The 22,945-nt window shown below is 29.9% G+C and overlaps 1 long non-coding RNA gene across 9 annotated transcripts in view; it reads left to right on the forward strand.

Moving 5' to 3' along the window:
* The window catches only part of LOC143246057 (uncharacterized), a 78,776-nt gene extending 60,124 nt beyond the window's left edge, over positions 1-18,652 (forward strand). The window contains exons 1-3 of one of the 9 annotated variants that reach the window (XR_013025757.1): positions 2,413-2,433; positions 13,537-13,719; positions 18,332-18,652. This is a non-coding gene — a long non-coding RNA (uncharacterized LOC143246057). Of the gene's footprint in view, positions 1-2,412; positions 2,434-13,039; positions 13,206-13,533; positions 13,720-18,331 lie in introns of those variants that run through there. The other 8 variants (XR_013025755.1, XR_013025754.1, XR_013025752.1 and 5 more) reach the window with 8 other exon arrangements.
* Positions 18,653-22,945: the final 4,293 nt, after the last annotated feature.

The raw sequence follows: 22,945 nt of genomic DNA on the forward strand, positions 1-22,945 counted from the left end.
CATGTTTTAATGTGGCTACACAAAGAAGCAGAGGTAGATAGCGAGAGAAGATCATGTATGTTTTAATTTGGCTGCACAAAGAAGCAGAGGTAGATAGCGAGAGAAGATCATGTAGGTTTTAATGTGGCTACACAAAGAAGAAGAAGTATATAGCGAGAGAAGATCATGTATGTTTTAATGTGGTTACACAAAGAAGCACAGAAAGATAGCGAGAGAAGATCATGTAGGTTTTAATGTGGCTACACAAAGAGCAGAGGTAGATAGCGAGAGAAGATCATGTATGTTTTAATGTGGCTACACAAAGAAGCAGAGGTAGATTGCGAGAGAAGATTATGTATGTTTTAATGTAGCTACACAAAAAAGCAGAGGTAGATAGCGAAAGATGATCATGTATGTTTTAATGTGGCTGTACAAAGAAGCAGAGGTAGATAGCGAGAGAAGATAATGTATGTTTTAATGTGGCTGCACAAAGAAGAAGATGTAGATAGTGAGAGAAATCATGTATGTTTTAATGTGGCTGCACAAAGAAGCAGAGGTAGATAGCGAGAAAAGATCATGTAGGCTTTAATGTGGCTACACAAAGAAGGAGAGTAGATAGCGAGAAAAGTTCATGTAGGTTTTAATGTGGCTAGACAAAGAGCAGAGGTAGATAGCGAGAGAAGATCATGTATGTTTTAATGTGGCTACACAAAGAAGCAGAGGTAGATAGCGAGAGAAGATCATGCGTGTTTTAAAGTGGCTATACAAAGAAGCAGAGGTAGATATGGAGAGATGATCATGTATGTTTTTATGTGGCTACACAAAGAAGCAGAGGTAGATAGCGAGAGATGATCATGTATGTTTTAATGTGGCTACACAAAGAAGCAGGGGTAGATAGCGAGAGAAGATCATGTATGTTTTAATGTGGCTACACAAAGAAGCAGAGGTACATAGCGAGAGATTTTCATGTTTGTTTTAATGTGGTTTCACAAAGAAGCAGAGGTAGATAGCGAGAGAAGATCATGTATGTTTTAATGTGGCTACACAAAGAAGCAGAGGTAGATAGCGAGAGAAGATCATGTATGTTTTAATGTGGCTGCACAAAGAAGCAGATGTAGATAGCGAGAAAAGATCATGTAGGCTTTAATGTGGCTACACAAAGAAGCAGAGGTAGATAGCGAGAGAAGATCATGATGTTTTAATGTGGCTAGACAAAGAGCAGAGGTAGATAGCGAGAGAAGATCATGTATGTTTTAATGTGGCTACACAAAGAAGCATAGGTAGATAGTGAAAGAAGATCATGTATTGTTTAATGTGGCTACACAAAGAAGCAGAGGTAGATAGCGAGAGAAGATCATGTATGTTTTAATGTGGCTACACAAAGAAGCAGAGGTACATAGCGAGAGATTTTCATGTTTGTTTTAATGTGGTTTCACAAAGAAGCAGAGGTAGATAGCGAGAGAAGATCATGTATGTTTTAATGTGGCTACACAAAGAAGCAGAGGTAGATAGCGAGAGAAGATCATGTATGTTTTAATGTGGCTACACAAAGAAGCAGAGATAGATAGCAAGAGAAGATCATGTGTGTTTTAATGTGGCTACACAAAGAAGCAGTGGTAGATGGCGAGAGAAGATCATGTATGTTTTAATGTGGGTACAGAAAGATGCAGAGGTAGATAGCGAGAGAAGATCATGTAGGTTTCTTTTTCTCTGTATGTGCGCTTTAATAGGTAACATTATTGTAATCTACTTTTTGATATTAAGCGAGCTTTTGGCACCACACAAACTTCGCAGCCTAAAGCTTATCTTATCTATATCTAAAGTATAAACTCATTTCTCGTTAGAAGATATGCAGCTATTCTTTTTGAGAGTACTCTCTCTATCTGGATTTTCTTATCTTTCTGTTCAAAGTTTCTCTACTTTGTGTTTAGTTGCTATGCCTACGCATGTGTAGCCCATATGATTATACCAATATCTTGATGCTGCTGTTCGATAAACATATTTTTTGGCTGAATGTCATAGCTAGTATCCTACTCAATATAACATTAAACCAAGAACAACACTTTGTGTCTTTGTAAGGCTAAAAAAGAAAAGTTTTGCCCATGCTGCAACCCTTTGTTACTTGACACAAACAACATTAACATTGTAAAGTTTTTAGATATCAATCCAGTTCTACGGCACGGTTAAGTATCTGGTTGTCAATCAAGTTCTTTGGTAATGTTAACTATCTATATGTCAGTGAAGTTCTCTGACACCATTAAGTATCTATGTGCGGTAAAGTTCTTTTCTACTGTTTAAATATCTAGACATCAATTCAATTATATCGCAATATTTAGTATCTAGTTGTCGATGCAGTTCTGTGGTCTGTTCGGTATCTACGTGTCAATGTAGTTCTTTGGTACTCTTAAGTACATTAGTGTCATTCCAGCTCTCAGGCATATTAGGAATCTAGAGGTCAGTCCAGTTATCTGGTACTTTTAAGTATCTAGGTGTCAATCCCGTCCTCAGGTATTGGTAATTATGTTGGTGTCAATACAGTTTTCTGGTATTGTTAAGATTCTAGGTGTCAATCCATTTATGTGGTATTGTTAAGTATATTGATGTCAATGCAACTCTTTGGTACTTCTAAGTATCTAAACGTCACTCCATTTTCTGGCACTGTTAAGTATATTGATGTCAATACAACTTTGGTACTGCTGAGTATCTAAACGTCACTCCATTTTCTGGTATTGTTAAATATCAATTTGTCAAATCAGTTCTTTAATATTGTTAAGTACTTAGGTGTCATTCCAGTTCTCAGGCGTTGTCAGGTATCGTGGTGTCAGTACAATTACCTGGTACTGTTAAGTATGTAGGTGTCAATCCAGTTCCCAGGTACTGTTAATTATGTAGGTGTCAATCCAGTTCTCTTGTATTGTTACGTTTCTTGGTGACACTTCAGTCCAGTTCTATAGCACTATGGAGTATCTAATTCAATATTGAATATCATTCAATTCTTTGCTACTGTTAAATATCTAGGTATAAATCAAGTTCTCTGGAACTGTTAAGTATCTATGTGTCCTTCCACCTTTCAGGCACTGTTAAGTATTTTGGTGAAAATCTTATAACTTGGAAATGACCTGATTATAGCTTCTAATTACTAAGTCACTCAAAGTTTTATCTTCTTATGATAACTAAAAGGAACCTCTTTAGTATAAATCCAGTCTTTTGTCAAAACGTATTACATATAGTTATACTACTTTTGTGTATATTTTACAGTTTTTGAACGACATACCCTGAAGATGGCTTTTCAATATTAATCTTTCTGATCCTAAAAAAATACAAAAAAAAAACATCATAGAACCATTTTTCCTCCTGTACTTTTACATCCAGGCCAATTTCTTACAATATATCGTAAATGCCGCATTTTATAATATTTTTAGAATGTTTATATTGCAAGGAAACTTGAGATGGTAATTTTAATTCCAATGGTAATCCTAATTCCAATGCCAAAGTGATTCAGCTAGCTAACTTATTATTTTCTTTCTCCCCTTCTACGATTGTTGTGTCTTAAACACACAAGTAAACATAATTTCCAAACTATAACATCACTCCTAAGCCATGAACTAATACATATATACGTCTATTATTTGTAAGATTCATCATATATCCCAGCCAGAAAGAAGGTAAAATCATTCCATGATCCACCAGCCCCTAAAGCTTAAATGAAACTACAAGAGAAAAACGAATGTTTTGTTTTAATTTTGTATCCGACAATTGAGTTTTGGTACCGAACAAAAGGTTTATTGGGCAGTAACATAAGGGAGACAACAGGTAGGTCTAAAAAGCCATTTATTATACATTTCTAATTTTGATTTATGATGGACAGTTTAAGAGGAATTTAAATTGTTCCTGTAAAATAAAGTTTGTCAGGAAAGAGAGTTCAACCCGCCTGAAGCTCATAAAGTTCTTTGATTATTAATGGATTACTATTTTCGTGATTTTTGTGGAGTCCTTTGGTTAATAATGAATTACTATTCTGGTGATTTTTGTGGAGTCCTTTAGTTAATAATGAATTAATATTCTGGTGATTTTTGTGGAGTCCTTTAGTTAATAATGAATTAATATTCTGGTGATTTTTGTGGAGTCCTTTGGTTATTAATGAATTACTATTCTGGTGATTTTTGTGGAGTTCTTTGGTTATTAATGAATTATTATTCTAGTGATTTTTGCGGAGTCCTTTGGTTCTTAATGAATTAGTATTTTCCTGATTTTTAAGGAAACCTTTGTTTATTATACAATAACTATTTTCATGGAGTCCTTTGTTTATTATACAATAACTATTTTCATGGTGTCCTTTGTTTATTATACAATAACTATTTTCATGGAGTCCTTTGTTTATTATACAATAACTATTTTCATGGTGTCCTTTGTTTATTATACAATAACTCTTCTCATGGAGTCCTTTATTTATTATACAGTAACTATTTTCATGGAGTCCTTTGTTTATTATACAATAACTATTTTCATGGAGTCCTTTGTTTATTATACAATAACTATTTTCATGGAGTCCTTTGTTTATTATACAATAACTATTTTCATGGAGTCCTTTGTGTATTATACAATAACTATTTTCATTGAGTCCTTTGTTTATTATACAATAACTATTTTCATTGAGTCCTTTGTTTATTATACAATAACTATTTTCATGGAGTCCTTTGTTTATTATACAATAACTATTTTCATGGAGTCCTTTGTTTATTATACAGTAACTATTTTCATGGTGTCCTTTGTTTATTATACAATAACTATTTTCATTGAGTCCTTTGTTTATTATACAATAACTATTTTCATTGACTCCTTTGTTTATTATACAATAACTATTTTCATGGAGTCCTTTGTTTATTATACAATAACTATTTTCATGGTGTCCTTTGTTTATTATACAATAACTATTTTCATTGAGTCCTTTGTTTATTATACAATAACTATTTTCATGGTGTCCTTTGTTTATTATACAATAACTATTTTCATTACTTTATGACATTTTCTTCTTTACATACTTTACTTCTAATTTTCTGGAGTTTTTGATTTCATTTTGTACCCTTGTCGATAATGGAGCGTTGAGACGACAGGGCTTTCTCTAACATGACACCAAGTTAATCTGTACTGGTACTGAATTCTGGGTTTGTATAACTAACCATCTGATAAACAGATAACGTTGAAATAATTAACCTTGAAGAAAATGTGAGTGGATAATGAAGAAAAGTTTATTGTGAGTTTAACAGTAAGAAATCAACAATGATTGTACAATTGTCTAATTACCAGATACAAGTTCTACAAGTGTCAAATTACCAGGTACTAGTAGTACAAGTGTTTAATCACCAGGTGCTACTAATACAAGTGTCTAATCATCAGGTGCTAGTAGAACAAGTGTCTGATCATCATGTACTAGTAGTGTAAGTGTCTGATCATTTGGTACAAGTAATACAAGTGTCTAATCATTTGGTACTTGTAGTACAAGTGTCTAATCATCAGGTGCTAGCAGTACAAGTGTCTAATCATCAGGAACAAATAGTACAAGCGTCTAATCATCAGGAACAAATAGTACAAGTGTCTAATCATCAGGAACAACTAGTAAAAGTGTTTAATCACCAGGTGCTACTAATACAAGTGTCTAATCATCAGGAACATTTGGTACAAATGTCTAATCACCAGGCACTAGTAGTTCAAGTGTCTAATCATTAGGAAGTAATACTACAAGTGTCTAATCATCAGGTGCTAGTAGAACAAGTGTCTAATCACCAGGTACTAGTAGTTCAAGTGTCTAATCATTAGGAAGTAATACTACAAGTGTCTAATCATCAGGTGCTAGTAGAACAAGTGTCTGATCATCATGTACTAGTAGTGTAAGTGTCTGATCATTTGGTACAAGTAATACAAGTGTCTAATCATTTGGTACTTGTAGTACAAGTGTCTAATCATCAGGTGCTAGCAGTACAAGTGTCTAATCATCAGGAACAAATAGTACAAGCGTCTAATCATCAGGAACAAATAGTACAAGTGTCTAATCATCAGGAACAACTAGTAAAAGTGTTTAATCACCAGGTGCTACTAATACAAGTGTTTATTCATCAGGAACATTTGGTACAAGTGTCTAATCACCAGGTACTAGTAGTAAAAGTGTCTAATCATCTGGAAGTAATAGTACAAGTGTCTAATCATCAGGTGATAGTAGTGCATGTGTCTAATCACCAGGTACTAGTAGTACAAGTGTCTAATTACCAAGTACAAGTAGTAAAAGTGTCTTATGATCAGGTACTAGTAGTACAAGTGTCTAATTACCAAGTACAAGTAGTAAAAGTGTCTTATGATCGGGTACTAGTAGTACAAGTGTCTAATTACCAAGTACAAGTAGTAAAAGTGTCTAATGATCAGGTACTAGTAGTACGAATGTCTAATCATGAGGTAGAAGTCGTAAAAGTGTCTAATAACCAGGTACTAGTAGCATAAGTGTCAAATCACCAGGTGCTGGTAGTACAAGTGTCTTGTGTAGTTGGTTCATTTTGTTACGGAAAATGAAGCACTTCGTGATGTACACGAATTTCCGCTAAAAAAACGTTTAGTAGGTTAAATACATTTTCAACTGTTTTTTTTCGCTTTTATGAGGCCTGTTTCATTACTGAAGTTGTAAAACATAATTCAACGTTGTGTAACGACATTTCCGTTGGCTAAGTGTACAATACATTCTTTTATGATTACGTTTACTCTTCCTGATGCCAAACAACAATAAAAAACAAAACGTAAAACATAATTCTATAAGATGAACATCGAATGAAAAATAGACTCGTCTGTAATTTATTTAAAGAATTAGTAATTATTTCCAGAACATATTCATGGTTTTAGTGAGAACTATGTAACATTGATTGTGCCATCAAAATTAATACTGTTTAAATTCAAAGAGTAGAACGTATACTTTACTTATTATCCACCAGAAGAAGATATTTAAACAAAACAAACCTTAACTATTTACGTCCTTGTCTTAGCGGTAATGTCTTATAACGCTAAAATTGAGGTTTCATTACCCGTTATGGGTGAAACATAAATAGCCCATTTCGTAGCAGTTTGCTTCGCAACAATGTTACACACACACATCCGAAAGCCCGATATAACCAGGTGGTTAGGGCGCTCGACTCGTAATGTGAGTGTCGTGAGTTCGAATCCCCATTACGACAAACATGCTCGCCCTTTCAGCCGTGGAGGCGTTATAAGTGTGGGTTAATTCCGCTGTTCGTTCATAATAGAGTAGCCCAAGAGTTGTCGATGACTAGTTGCCTTGGCTCTAGTCTTACACTGTTGAATTAGGGACGGCTAGCGCAGATAGCCCTCCTGTAGATTTGAGCGAAATTTAAAAGAAATAAACAAACACTTCAGAACACATGTAGTGGTATTTAATGAATACCGTACTGTATAAGAATAACACGTGAATGTAATTAGATAATGGTTAAATCTGTTGCCCTAATTAAATTTATGGAAATTGGCATCGATTTGGCAAAGAGACAATATTTCAAGTGTAGTAATATATATCACAAGTTGTTTACTGGGTTCTGTATCTTAACTTTAATCAAGTGTAGTAATATATATCACAAGTTGTTTACTGGGTTCTGTATCTTAACTTTAATCAAGTGCAGACAAGTTGTTTACTGGGTTTTGTATCTTAACTTTAATCAAGTGTAGTAACATATCACAAGTTGTTTACTGGGTTCTGTATCTTAACTTTATCACATAGTTCCACATATGTTTTTAACGTTGTTAACCAGATATTTTCATTTGTCATTCTTATGCTAAGAAACCAGACACCTTCATTGTTAATCTCATAGTTTGTAAACAAAGATTTTTCTTATAGTTCTCACTGTTTCAATCTATATCATCATATATATCATCATATATAACACCTCATCATATATAAACATACATAACTATAACATATAATTAAAACAAAGTATCAATTATCCAAAAATCTCCAGAGGAAATCTCTTAAACACAATAACTGGTACGTATATTTCATTAAACACTTACAGGAACGTATACCTCAGTAAACACACTTACTGGTACGTATATCTCAGTAAACACACTAACTGGTACGTATATTTCATTAAACACTTACAGAAACGTATAGCTCAGTAAACACACTAACTGGTACGTATATCTCAGTAAACACACTAACTGGTACGTATATTTCATTAAACACTTACAGGAACGTATACCTCAGTAAACACTTACTGGTACGTATATCTCAGTAAACACACTAACTGGTACGTATATTTCATTAAACACTTACAGGAACGTATACCTCAGTAAACACACTTACTGGTACGTATATCTCAGTAAACACACTAACTGGTACGTATATTTCATTAAACACTTACAGGAACGTATAGCTCAGTAAACACTAACTGGTACATATATCTCAGTAAACACACTAACTGGTACGTATATTTCATTAAACACTTACAGGAACGTATAGCTCAGTAAACACTTACTGGTACGTATATCTCAGTAAACACACTAACTGGTACGTATATCTCAGTAAACACACTAACTGGTACGTATATCTCAGTAAACACACTAACTGGTACGTATATCTCAGTAAACACACTAACTGGTACGTATATTTCATTAAACACTTACAGGAACGTATACCTCAGTAAACACACTAACTGGTACGTATATTTCATTAAACACTTACAGGAACGTATACCTCAGTAAACACTTACTGATATGTATATCTCAGTAAACACACTAACTGGTACGTATATTTCATTAAACACTTACAGGAACGTATATCTCAGTAAACAAACTAACTGGTACGTATATTTCATTAAAAACATTAACTGGTACGTGTATCTCAGTGAACACACCTGGGGATACGTATGTCTTGGGAAACACACTAGCTGTTACGTATATCTCAGTAAACACACTTACTGGAATGTATTTCTCTGTAAACAGACTTACTTGGTATGTATATATCAGTAAACAGACTTACTGGTATGTATTTCTCAGTAAACAGACTTACTGGTATGTATATCTCAGTAAACAGACTTACTGGTATGTATATATCAGTAAACAGACTTACTGGTATGTATATATCAGTAAACAAACCTAATGGTAAGTATGACTCAGTAAACACTTACTGGTAGGAATATCTCATTATAGATATCTAATGGTACGTATATCTCAGTAAACACACTAACTAGTGCGTATATCTCAGTAAACACGTCTAATAGTACCTATATCTCAGTAAACACGCTTAATGGTATGTATATCCAGTGCACAAACTTACTGGTACGTATATCTTAGTAAACATACTAACTGGTACGTATGTCTCAGTAAACATACCGGTACGTATATCTCAGTACACACACTTACTGGAATGTATTTCTCTGTAAACAGACTTACTTGGTATGTATTTCTCAGTAAACACACTGACTGGTACGTAAATCACAGCAAAGGCATAATGGTACGTATAACTCAGTAAACATATCTCATGGTACATATATTTCAGAAAACTTACTAGTTCGTATATCTCAGTAAACAAACTGGTACGTATGTCTCAGTAAATACACTATCTGATACGTATATTTCATTAAACAAACTGGTACGTATGTCTCAGTAAATACACTATCTGATACGTATATTTCATTAAACACACTTACTGGTGCTTGTATCTCAGGAATCACACTTACTTGTAGGTAAATCTCATTAAACTCATTTACTGGAACGTATACTTCAGTAAACACACCTAATGGTATGTATATCTCAGTAAACACACTTGCTGGTACGTTTATCATAGTAAACTTACTTACTGGTAGGTATTTCTCAGTAAACCCTATAACTAGTACGTATATCTCAGTAAACACACTAACTCGTACGTATAGCTAAGTAAACACATTTAATAGTGCCTATATCTCAGTAAGAACACTAACTGGTGCGTATATATAAGTAAACACTAACTGAGAATACATATCTAATGGTAAGTATACCTCAGTAAAAACACCTACTGGTAAGTATAACTCAGCAAGCACACTAAATGGTTCGTATATGTCAGTAAACACTGCTGCGTATATATCAGCAAACACTAAGTGGTACGTATCTCTGAGAATACATATCTAATGGTACGTATCTCTCAGTAAACACAGCTAATGGTACGTATATCTCAGTAAACACACCTAATTGCACATATATCTTAGTAAACACACTTACTGGTAGGTACATCTTAGTAAACACTTACTGGAACGTATACTTTAGTAAACACACCTAATTGCACATATATCTTAGTAAACACACTTACTGGTAGGTAGATCTTAGTAAACACTTACTGGAACGTATACTTTAGTAAACACACCTAATGATACGTATATCTCAGTGAACTCACTTTCTAGTACGTATTTCTCAGTCAACAATTATTGGTACGTATATCTACAACACATATCAGAAAACTACCATATTTCTACAACAAACAAACCTATGAAGCACCAAGATACTACACATATCAGAAAACTACCATATTTCTACAACAAACAAACCTATGAAGCACCAAGATACTACACATATCAGAAAACTACCATATTTCTACAACAAACAAACCTATGAAGCACCAAGATACTACACATATCAGAAAACTACCATTTTTCTACAACAAACAAACCTATGAAGCACCAAGATACTACACATATCAGAAAACTACCATTTTTCTACAACATACAAACCTATGAAGCACCAAGATACTACACATATCAGAAAACTACCATTTTTCTAAAACAAACAAACCTATGAAGCACCAAGATACTACACATATCAGAAAACTACCATTTTTCTAAAACAAACAAACCTATGAAGCACCAAGATACTACACATATCAGAAAACTGCCATTTTTCTACAACAAACAAACCTATGAAGTACCAAGCTACTACACATATCAGAAAACTACTATTTTTCTACAACAAACAAACCTATGAAGTACCAAAATACTACACATATCAGAAAACTACTATTTTTCTACAACAAACAAACCTATGAAGTACCAAGATACTACACATATCAGAAAACTACCATATTTCTACAACAAACAAACCTATGAAGTACCAATATACTACACATATCAGAAAACTACCATATTTCTACAACAAACAAACCTATGAAGCACCAAGATACTACACATATCAGAAAACTACCATATTTCTACAACAAACAAACCTATGAAGCACCAAAATATCACACATATCAGAAAACTACCATTTTTCTACAACAAACAAACCTATGAAGTACCAAGATACCACACATATCAGAAAACTACCATTTTTCTACAACAAACAAACCTATGAAGTACCAAGATACTACACATATCAGAAAACTACCATATTTCTACAACAAACAAACCTATGAAGCACCAAGATACTACACATATCAGAAAACTACCATTTTTCTACAACAAACAAACCTATGAAGCACCAAGATATTACACATATCAGAAAACTACCATATTTCTACAACAAACAAACCTATGAAGTACCAAGATACTACACATATCAGAAAACTACCATATTTCTACAACAAACAAACCTATGAAGTACCAAGATACTACACATAGCAAAAACTACCATATTTCTACAACAAACAAACCTATGAAGTACCAAGATACTACACATAGCAAAAACTACCATATTTCTACAACAAACAAACCTATGAAGTACCAAGATACCACACATATCAGAAAACTACCATTTTTCTACAACAAACAACCTATGAAGCACCAAGATATTACACATATCAGAAAACTACCATATTTCTACAACAAACAAACCTATGAAGTACCAAGATAGTACACATATCAGAAAACTACCATTTTTCTACAACAAACAAACCTATGAAGTACCAAGATACCACACATATCAGAAAACTACCATATTTCTACAACAAACCTATGAAGTACCAAGATACCACACATATCAGAAAACTACCATTTTTCTACAACAAACAACCTATGAAGCACCAAGATATTACACATATCAGAAAACTACCATATTTCTACAACAAACAAACCTATGAAGTACCAAGATACTACACATATCAGAAAACTACCATTTTTCTACAACAAACAAACCTATGAAGTACCAAGATACCACACATATCAGAAAACTACCATATTTCTACAACAAACCTATGAAGTACCAAGATACTACACATATCAGAAAACTACCATATTTCTACAACAAGCAAACCTATGAAGCACCAAAATATTACACATATCAGAAAACTACCATATTTCTACAACAAACAAACTATGAAGCATCAAGATATTACACATATCAGAAAACTACAATATTTCTACAACAAACAAACCTATGAAGCACCAAGATACTACACATATCAGAAAACTACCATATTTCTACAACAAACAAACCTATGAAGTACCAAGATACTACACATATCAGAAAACTACCATATTTCTACAACAAACAAACCTATGAATCACCAAAATATTACACATATCAGAAAACTACCATATTTCTACAACAAACAAACTATGAAGTACCAAGATACCACACATATCAGAAAACTACCATATTTCTACAACAAACAAACCTATGAAGCACCAAGATACTACACATATCAGAAAACTACCATATTTCTACAACAAACAAACCTATGAAGCACCAAGATATTACACATAGCAAAAACTACCATATTTCTACAACAAACAAACCTATGAAGTACCAAGATACTACACATATCAGAAAACTACCATTTCTGTACAACAACAAATTTTAGGCTTCAAGATTTATAACTGATGACGATTTTTCACAAAAACTAGTGTTTAATAAACATGAATGTGCTAGGTTTCTGAAAAAATGTAGTGTTTAATGAACATGGTTGTGTGTAATCTGATTGGAGTACGTTCGTTTTTACCTTTGTACCCTGAAACGAAATGCTTCCGTGAGGTTTATTAGGAAAAAAATAGTTTTTGTTGCAAAATAACTTCAGGAACTTGTTAGTAAAACCTGTGAAACAGTTCATTGTATTCTGTAGAGAAAGTGGGTCTTCCTGTTTGGATAATGGCACACAATGTGTACAAAAGGAACGGAAATAGTGTGTTTGTTAAATGTTTTCCGTCACTTCTTATAGATGGACTGAACACAGTACATGGTAGCTGTTCTTTGATTTAACATTTTCTGTAAGATAATTGGTAAGACTGTACTTGTAGTTTTAACCTGTTTTATATTGTGTTTTCAACAATTATTGTAAGTAACCAAAGTAATACATATTTATGTACACTGGTATTCACATTTTTATCACAATTCTATTGTTTTCCTAATGACGAGCACGTTTGAGACAGAACTATTGTAGAGCAGAATTCTGTAGTTATTATGAATATACTTTACTTCAAACCTTGACGAATCTCATGATAAATTTAAAATATTTTTATTCGTTTTACTTTAACCATGAGAAAACATGTACATTTTCTAAGCAGTAGTCTAAAACACTGGCTATTTCTTTATTATTTCTCTGATCAGCAGTAGCAGGATGAAGAAATTACTGGAGATGTTTTTGGTTTTGTTTCTCGTCGTTAGGACAGGCGCGCTCTTCGGTTTCCCTGGGTTTGGTTTAACTCCAAACATCACTTTGTGTTCGACTTGCGAATCTGGTGGATTTTCCCCTCGCAACAAAATTTGTTGCGTTACGAGACAACGTTGTTGTACGTAAGTAACGTGAAATAAAGTTGCAGTGAATATTTCACAATAATATTGTTTAAACTTGTAGTGTTGTAACTCTAAGTTGTTGTACGTAAGTAACGTGAAATAAAGTTGCAGTGAATATTTCACAATAATATTGTTTAAATCTGTAGTGTTATAACTCTAAATTGTACGTAAGTAGCATAGAACTAACACCAATATATAATATTACAATAGAAATATAACTAACACCAATATATAATATTACAATAGAAATATAACTAACACCAATATATAATATTAACAATATAAATGTAACTAACACCAATATATATTAACAATAATATAAATGTAAGTAACACCAATATATAATACTAACAATATAGAAACAACTAACACGTTTAAACATTCTGTACTTGTAAACATCGTCACTGTATAATTTTGACAATATGCATATAAATAATATTTTACATAATCTGTATTTTAGTAAATAATATATAAGGTTAAGGATTTACATTTTAGTCATATTAATATACCTACTGTTTACAATATAATTAACATCATATATATTGCTAAAAATATGTGCAACTAACACAAGTGTTTATTGTACGAAAATTCACATATTGATACCTAATATATAATCTTTACAATTTACATCTAAATAACTGAGATATAATGTTAACAATCTACATTTTAATAACTAGGGTATTATGTTAACAATCTACATTTTAATAATATCAATATATAATGTTAATAATTTAAATTTTAATAACTAATATATAACGTTAATAATCTACATTTTAATAACTAATATATAACGTTAATAATCTACATCTCAATACTGCCAATATATAATGTTAATAATTTAAATTTTAATAACTAATATATAACGTTAATAATCTACATCTCAACACTGCCAATATATAATGTTAATAATTTACATTTTAATAACTAATATATAACGTTAATAATCTACATCTCAATACTGCCAATATATAATGTTAATAATTTACATTTTAATAACTAATATATAACGTTAATAATCTACATCTCAATACTGCCAATATATAAAGTTAATAACTTACATTTCAATAACTAATATATAACGTTAATAATCTACATCTCAATACTGCCAATATATAATTTGATAATTTACATTTTAAAAACTAATATATAACGTTAATAATCTACATCTCAATACTGCCAATATATAATGTTAATAATCTACATCTCAATACTGCCAATTTATAATGTTAATAATTTACATTTTAATAACTAATATATAACGTTAATAATCTACATCTCAATACTGCCAATATATAATGTTAATAATTTACATTTTAATAACTAATATATAACGTTAATAATCTACATCTCAATACTGCCAATATATAATGTTAATAATTTAAATTTTAATAACTAATATATAACGTTAATAATCTACATGTCAGTACTGCCAATATATAATGTTAATAATTTACATTTTAGTAACTAATATATAACGTTAATAATCTACATCTCAATACTGCCAATATATAATGTTAATAATTCACATTTTAATAACTAATATATAACGTTAATAATCTACATCTCAATACTGCCAATATATAATGTTAATAATTTACATTTTAATAGCTAATATATAATGTTAACAATCTACATCTCAATACTGCCAATATATACTGTTAATAATTTACATTTTAATAACTAATATATAACGTTAATAATCTACATCTCAATATGTCAATATATAATGTTGATAATTTACATTTTAATAACTAATATATAATGTTAATAATCTACATCTCAATACTGCCAATATATAATGTTCATAATTTACATTTTAATAACTAATATATAATGTTAATAATCTACATCTCAATACTGCCAATTTATAATGTTAATAATTTACATTTTAATAACTAATATATAATGTTAATAATCTACATCTCAATACTGCCAATATATAATGTTAATAATTTACACTTTAATAACTAATATATAACGTTAATAATCTACATCTCAATATCTCAATATATAATGTTGATAATTTACATTTTAATAACTAATATATAATGTTAATAATCTACATCTCAATACTGCCAATATATAATGTTCATAATTTACACTTTAATAACTAATATATAACGTTAATAATCTACATCTCAATATGTCAATATATAATGTTGATAATTTACATTTTAATAACTAATATATAACGTTAATAATCTACATCTCAATACTGCCAATATATAATTTGATAATTTACATTTTAAAAACTAATATATAACGTTAATAATCTACATCTCAATACTGCCAATATATAATGTTGATAATTTATATTTTAATAACTAATATATAATGTTAATAATCTACATCTCAATACTGCCAATATATAAAGTTAATAACTTACATTTCAATAACTAATATATAACGTTAATAATCTACATCTCAATACTGCCAATATATAATTTGATAATTTACATTTTAAAAACTAATATATAACGTTAATAATCTACATCTCAATACTGCCAATATATAATGTTGATAATTTACATTTTAAAAACTAATATATAACGTTAATAATCTACATCTCAATACTGCCAATATATAATGTTGATAATTTATATTTTAATAACTAATATATAACGTTAATAATCTACATCTCAATACTGCCAATATATAATGTTAATAATTTACATTTTAATAGCTAATATATAATGTTAACAATCTACATCTCAATACTGCCAATATATACTGTTAATAATTTACATTTTAATAACTAATATATAACGTTAATAATCTACATCTCAATATGTCAATATATAATGTTGATAATTTACATTTTAATAACTAATATATAATGTTAATAATCTACATCTCAATACTGCCAATATATAATGTTCATAATTTACATTTTAATAACTAATATATAATGTTAATAATCTACATCTCAATACTGCCAATTTATAATGTTAATAATTTACATTTTAATAACTAATATATAATGTTAATAATCTACATCTCAATACTGCCAATATATAATGTTAATAATTTACACTTTAATAACTAATATATAACGTTAATAATCTACATCTCAATATGTCAATATATAATGTTGATAATTTACATTTTAATAACTAATATATAACGTTAATAATCTACATCTCAATATGTCAATATATAATGTTGATAATTTACATTTTAATAACTAATATATAACGTTAATAATCTACATCTCAATACTGCCAATATATAATGTTGATAATTTACAATATATAATGTTGATTTTACAAAAACTAATATATAACGTTAATAATCTACATCTCAATACTGCCAATATATAATGTTGATAATTTATATTTTAATAACTAATATATAACGTTAATAATCTACATCTCAATACTGCCAATATATAATGTTGATAATTTACATTTTAATAACTAATATATAACGTTAATAATCTACATCTCAATACTGCCAATATATAATGTTGATAATTTACATTTTAAAAACTAATATATAACGTTAATAATCTACATCTCAATACTGCCAATATATAATGTTGATAATTTATATTTTAATAACTAATATATAATGTTAATAATCTACATCTCAATACTGCCAATATATAATGTTAATAATTTACATTTTAATAACTAATATGTTAATAATCTACATCTCAATACTGCCAATATATAATGTTAATAATTTACATTTTAGTAACTAATATATAATGTTAATAATCTACATCTCAATACTGCCAATATATAATGTTAATAATTTACATTTTAACAACTAATATATAATGTTAATAATCCTCATATCAATACTGCTAATATATAATGTTAATAATTTACATTTTAACAACTAATATATAATGTTAATAATTTACATCTCAATACTGCCAATATATAATGTTCATAATTTACATTTTAATAACTAATATATAATGTTAATAATCTACATCTCAATACTGCCAATATATAAAGTTAATAACTTACATTTCAATAACTAATATATAACGTTAATAATCTACATCTCAATACTGCCAATATATAATGTTAATAATTTACATTTTAATAACTAATATATAACGTTAATAATCTACATCTCAATACTGCCAATATATAATGTTAATAATTTACATTTTAATAACTAATATATAATGTTAATAATCTACATCTCAATACTGCCAATATATAATGTTGATAATTTACATTTTAATAAGTAATAAATAATGTTAACAATCTACATTTTAATAACTAATATATCATGTTAACAATCTACATTTCAATACTGTCAATATATAAAGTTAATAATTTACGTTTTAATAACTAATATATCATGTTAACAATCTACATTTCAATACTTTCAATATATAAAGTTAATAATTTACATTTTAATAGCTAATATATAATGTTAACAATTTACATTTTAATGACCAATATGTAATGTTAACAATCTACATTTTAATAATACTAATATATAATGTTAACAATTTATATTTTAATAACCAATATGTAATGTTAACAGTCTACATTTCAATGATGTCAATATATAATCTTAACAATCTACATTTTAATAATATCAGTATATATTGTAAATAGTACTAAATTATGTGTGTTTTTCTTTTTAGACTTTTACCTTTACTATCGCTCCCTAGTTTTCAACTGGATTCTCAGCAGGGACAGAATGTGCCACAATTCTTCGGTTAAATATCATTCCAATGGTTATTTTAAAAGTTGGATATATTAAGAGAATAGTCGCTAAGAAACAATAATCTATTCTAAATGTTTCTTTTATTTTGTGTATCAAACTTATTGTTTCCCTAGTGTAGAATATCTTACATGAAAATGTTACAACATAGAAGACTTGTAAGCATGGAAGTCACTAAATGGAAATCCAATATGAAACAAACTATGGGTCTTTCAAATAAAATTTAATACTTGTATTTGTTTTATCGGTTGTTTTTTTTTCTCAATATGGGCAAAATCGGTTATTTTTCAGACTTTTGTATTCCGGGAGCATAATCAGATTCTATATTTCCATTGAAATATTTTACTTTATGAATGGATAAATAAAGGGAAACCCCTTAATGAAATAAAATATAAAGTTCTTTGTCAGGTATGTAAGTAATATGAATCAGATCGCGAAACTTTTGTCAGACTAACAAGTCACCTGAGATGTATCTTGTGTTACGATAAATTAATATCTAAGTGGAGTTTACAGCTGAACAACGCAGCTTTCTATTGTTATAAGTTTATCTCTCTTTAAATATCATTTGGTGACAATCATTCAAAGTCCAATCTCCTCACGTTTCTTTAACCTAGTGCACTTTGTAGCTTCTGAATTGTAGCCCTAACTAACTTTACAAATAACAGAAATACCCCCTCTTTATCTTTCTACCGTTATTCGTAGTGGCCTTCAACAGGCTGTCACTTTTCTTACTTTTTACTTCACACACTTTATTAAAAGTACTTAGACAGTCTGGGTTTAACTGTTCTTCTTTTAACTTCAATCTTTTCGAAGTACTTTCAGTAACGAAAATATAAACCTAAAGACAAGAAGTACTTTGAGTAACGAAAATATGAACCTAAAGACAAGAAGTACCTTGAGTAACGAAAATATAAACCTAAAAACAAGAAGTACCTTGAGTAACGAAAATATAAACCTAAAGACAAGAAGTACTTTGAGTAAGGAAAATATAAACCTAAAAACAAGAAGTACTTTGAGTAAGGAAAATATAAACCTAAAGACAAGAAGTACTTTGAGTAACGAAAATATAAACCTAAAAACAAGAAGTACCTTGAGTAACGAAAATATAAACCTAAAAACAAGAATACTTTGAGTAAGGAAAATATAAACCTAAAAACAAGAAGTACTTTGAGTAATGAAAATATAAACCTAAAGACAAGAAGTACTTTGAGTAACGAAAATATAAACCTAAAGACAAGAAGTACTTTGAGTAACGAAAATATAAACCTAAAAACAAGAAGTACCTTGAGTAACGAAAATATAAACCTAAAGACAAGAAGTACTTTGAGTAAGGAAAATATAAACCTAAAAACAAGAAGTACTTTGAGTAAGGAAAATATAAACCTAAAAACAAGAAGTACTTTGAGTAAGGAAAATATAAACCTAAAAACAAGAAGTACCTTGAGTAACGAAAATATAAACCTAAAAACAAGAAGTACTTTGAGTAAGGAAAATATAAACCTAAAGACAAGAAGTACCTTGAGTAACGAAAATATAAACCTAAAGACAAGAAGTACTTTGAGTAAGGAAAATATAAACCTAAAAACAAGAAGTACCTTGAGTAACGAAAATATAAACCTAAAAACAAGAAGTACCTTGAGTAACGAAAATATAAACCTAAAGACAAGAAGTACTTTGAGTAAGGAAAATATAAACCTAAAAACAAGAAATACCTTGAGTAACGAAAATATAAACCTAAAAACAAGAAGTACCTTGAGTAACGAAAATATAAACCTAAAAACAAGAAGTACCTTGAGTAACGAAAATATAAACCTAAAAACAAGAAGTACTTTGAGTAAGGAAAATATAAACCTAAAAACAAGAAGTACCTTGAGTAACGAAAATATAAACCTAAAAACAAGAAGTACCTTGAGTAACGAAAATATAAACCTAAAGACAAGAAGTACTTTGAGTAACGAAAATATAAACCTAAAGACAAGAAGTACCATGAGTAACGAAAATATAAACTTAAAAACAAGAAGTACTTTGAGTAAGGAAAATATAAACCTAAAAACAAGAAGTACCATGAGTAACGAAAATATAAACCTAAAAACAAGAAGTACCTTGAGTAACGAAAATATAAACCTAAAAACAAGAAATACCTTGAGTGACGAAAATATAAATCTGAAGACAAGAAGTACTTTGAGTAACGAAAATATAAACCTAAAGACAAGGACTAACAAATCTCTTCCTGGCCCATGTTTCACTGATCCATTCTCTAAAGTTACATAGCTCACTGACATTCTTATTTATATTTAGTTTTTGTCCTACATATTTCACAAAGGTTTTGACGTCAAAACAGCATATTCTAGGCCAACTGTGAAGAACGTATTTGATGTTATTGTTGTGCACTTCCTAGCTAACAAATAAATTATAACACTATATGGCTTTCTGATCGGAATATTAGTTTTTACAACAGGTTTTGTGACCCTTTGTTTCGCATAAAAATAATAAATGAATATTAAGAAAACGTTAACTCTGTATTATCAGAAACATATGGATGACATTTTTGTTTTAAGTTTGATATATTTTAACGAACCAAAACTTTAGCGTGTTGCACACAAACCAACAAGATATGTTGATAACCTTATCATGTTGTTAGTCAATCATGCAGATATTATGGTAATCTTAGCATGTTGTCAGTCAACCATACAGATATTATGATGACTTTAGCATGTTGTCAGTCAACCATACAGATATTATGGTGACCTTAGCATGTTGTCAGTCAACCATACAGATATTATGGTGACCTAAGCATGTTGCCAGTCAACCATACAGATATTCTGGTAACCTTACCATACGAGCAGTCAATCATACAGATTTTCTGGTAACCTTACCATACGAGCAGTCAACCATACAGATATTATGGTGACCTTAGCATGTTGCCAGTCAACCATACAGATATTATGGTGACCTTAGCATGTTGCCAGTCAACCATACAGATTTTCTGGTAACCTTACCATACGAGCAGTCAACCAAGCTGATATCCTTGATAACTCAAGAAAGGACAGAATAAGACAGCTCAGGGGACAGGCACAGTGAATAATTCAATTAAATATACATTTTGATCTACAGAGGTGTTTATACATTTTGGTCTACAGAGGTGTGTATATTTATACATTTTGGTCTACAGAGGTGTGTATATTTATACATTTTGGTCTACAGAGGTATATTTATACATTTTGGTCTACAGAGGTGTGTATATTTATACATTTTGGTCTACAGTGGTGTGTATATTTATAGATTTTGGTCTACAGAGGTGTGTATATTTATACATTTTGGTCTACAGAGGTGTGTATATTTATACATTTTGGTCTACAGAGGTGTGTATATTTATAATGAAATTTCACTTTCTGTATATGCACATTATTAATTGTTAATATTATTTTAACAACACGAATGTTGTTAAAAATATGATTTAATCAGAACCACAACAAAATTTCAAATAACACTCTTAATTAAAAAAAAAACACTTCATTGCTAATAATTCTTTTAAAGAATAATCTTCATATGCAGTTTTTGGGACTCCCCTTTTCCCTGCGAGATAGTCATATAACCACCATGTGAGATATAATTATATAACCTAACAACAGGGTTTATATAACCACCATGTGAGATATAATTATATAACCTAACAACAGGGTTTATATAACCACCGTGTGAGATATAGTCATATAACCCAACAACAGGCTTTATATAACCACAATTTTGCATGCATGTCGACAAACACACGAAAATGTCTTTGAATATTAAACTTCTAATTCAAAAATAACAAAAAGTATGCTTTTCAAAATATCCGTTCAAAATCTTATATTCTGATTATCAAATAAGATATTGTAATCAATCAGATAACTCTGTCTTTAACAAACTAACTCACTATAACTTAACGTATTAATTATTTGCTGTCCCCCAATTAGAAAACGGTAAGTTTATGGAATTTCAACGTTAACAACGTGTTTCGATCCCTCTCGGTGATATAGCACATTGTTTAATATTATAAAAAACAAATAAAACATTTTTATCTTTAATATAAAATAAGTTCAAATCTGCTTTGTTGACTTCCAACATACTACATGGTGCTTATATAAACCCTGTTGTTGGGTTATATGACTATATCTCACATGATGGTTATATAAACCCTGTTATTGGGTTGTATGACTATATCTCACATGATGGTTATATAAACCCTGTTATTGGGTTATATGACTATATCTCACATGATGGTTATATAAACCCTCTTATTGGGTTGTATGACTATATCTCACATGGTGGTTATATAAACCCTGTTATTGGGTTGTATGACTATATCTCACATGGTGGTTATATAAACCCTGTTGTTGGGTTATATGACTATATCTCACATGGTAGTTATATAAACCCTGTTATTGGGTTGTATGACTATATCTCACATGGTGGTTATATAAACCCTGTTGTTGGGTTATATGACTATATCTCACATGGTAGTTATATAAACCCTGTTATTGGGTTGTATGAC

Source organism: Tachypleus tridentatus, chromosome 3 (genome assembly GCF_004210375.1).
Source record: "Tachypleus tridentatus isolate NWPU-2018 chromosome 3, ASM421037v1, whole genome shotgun sequence".
Lineage (NCBI taxonomy): Eukaryota > Metazoa > Arthropoda > Merostomata > Xiphosura > Limulidae > Tachypleus > Tachypleus tridentatus.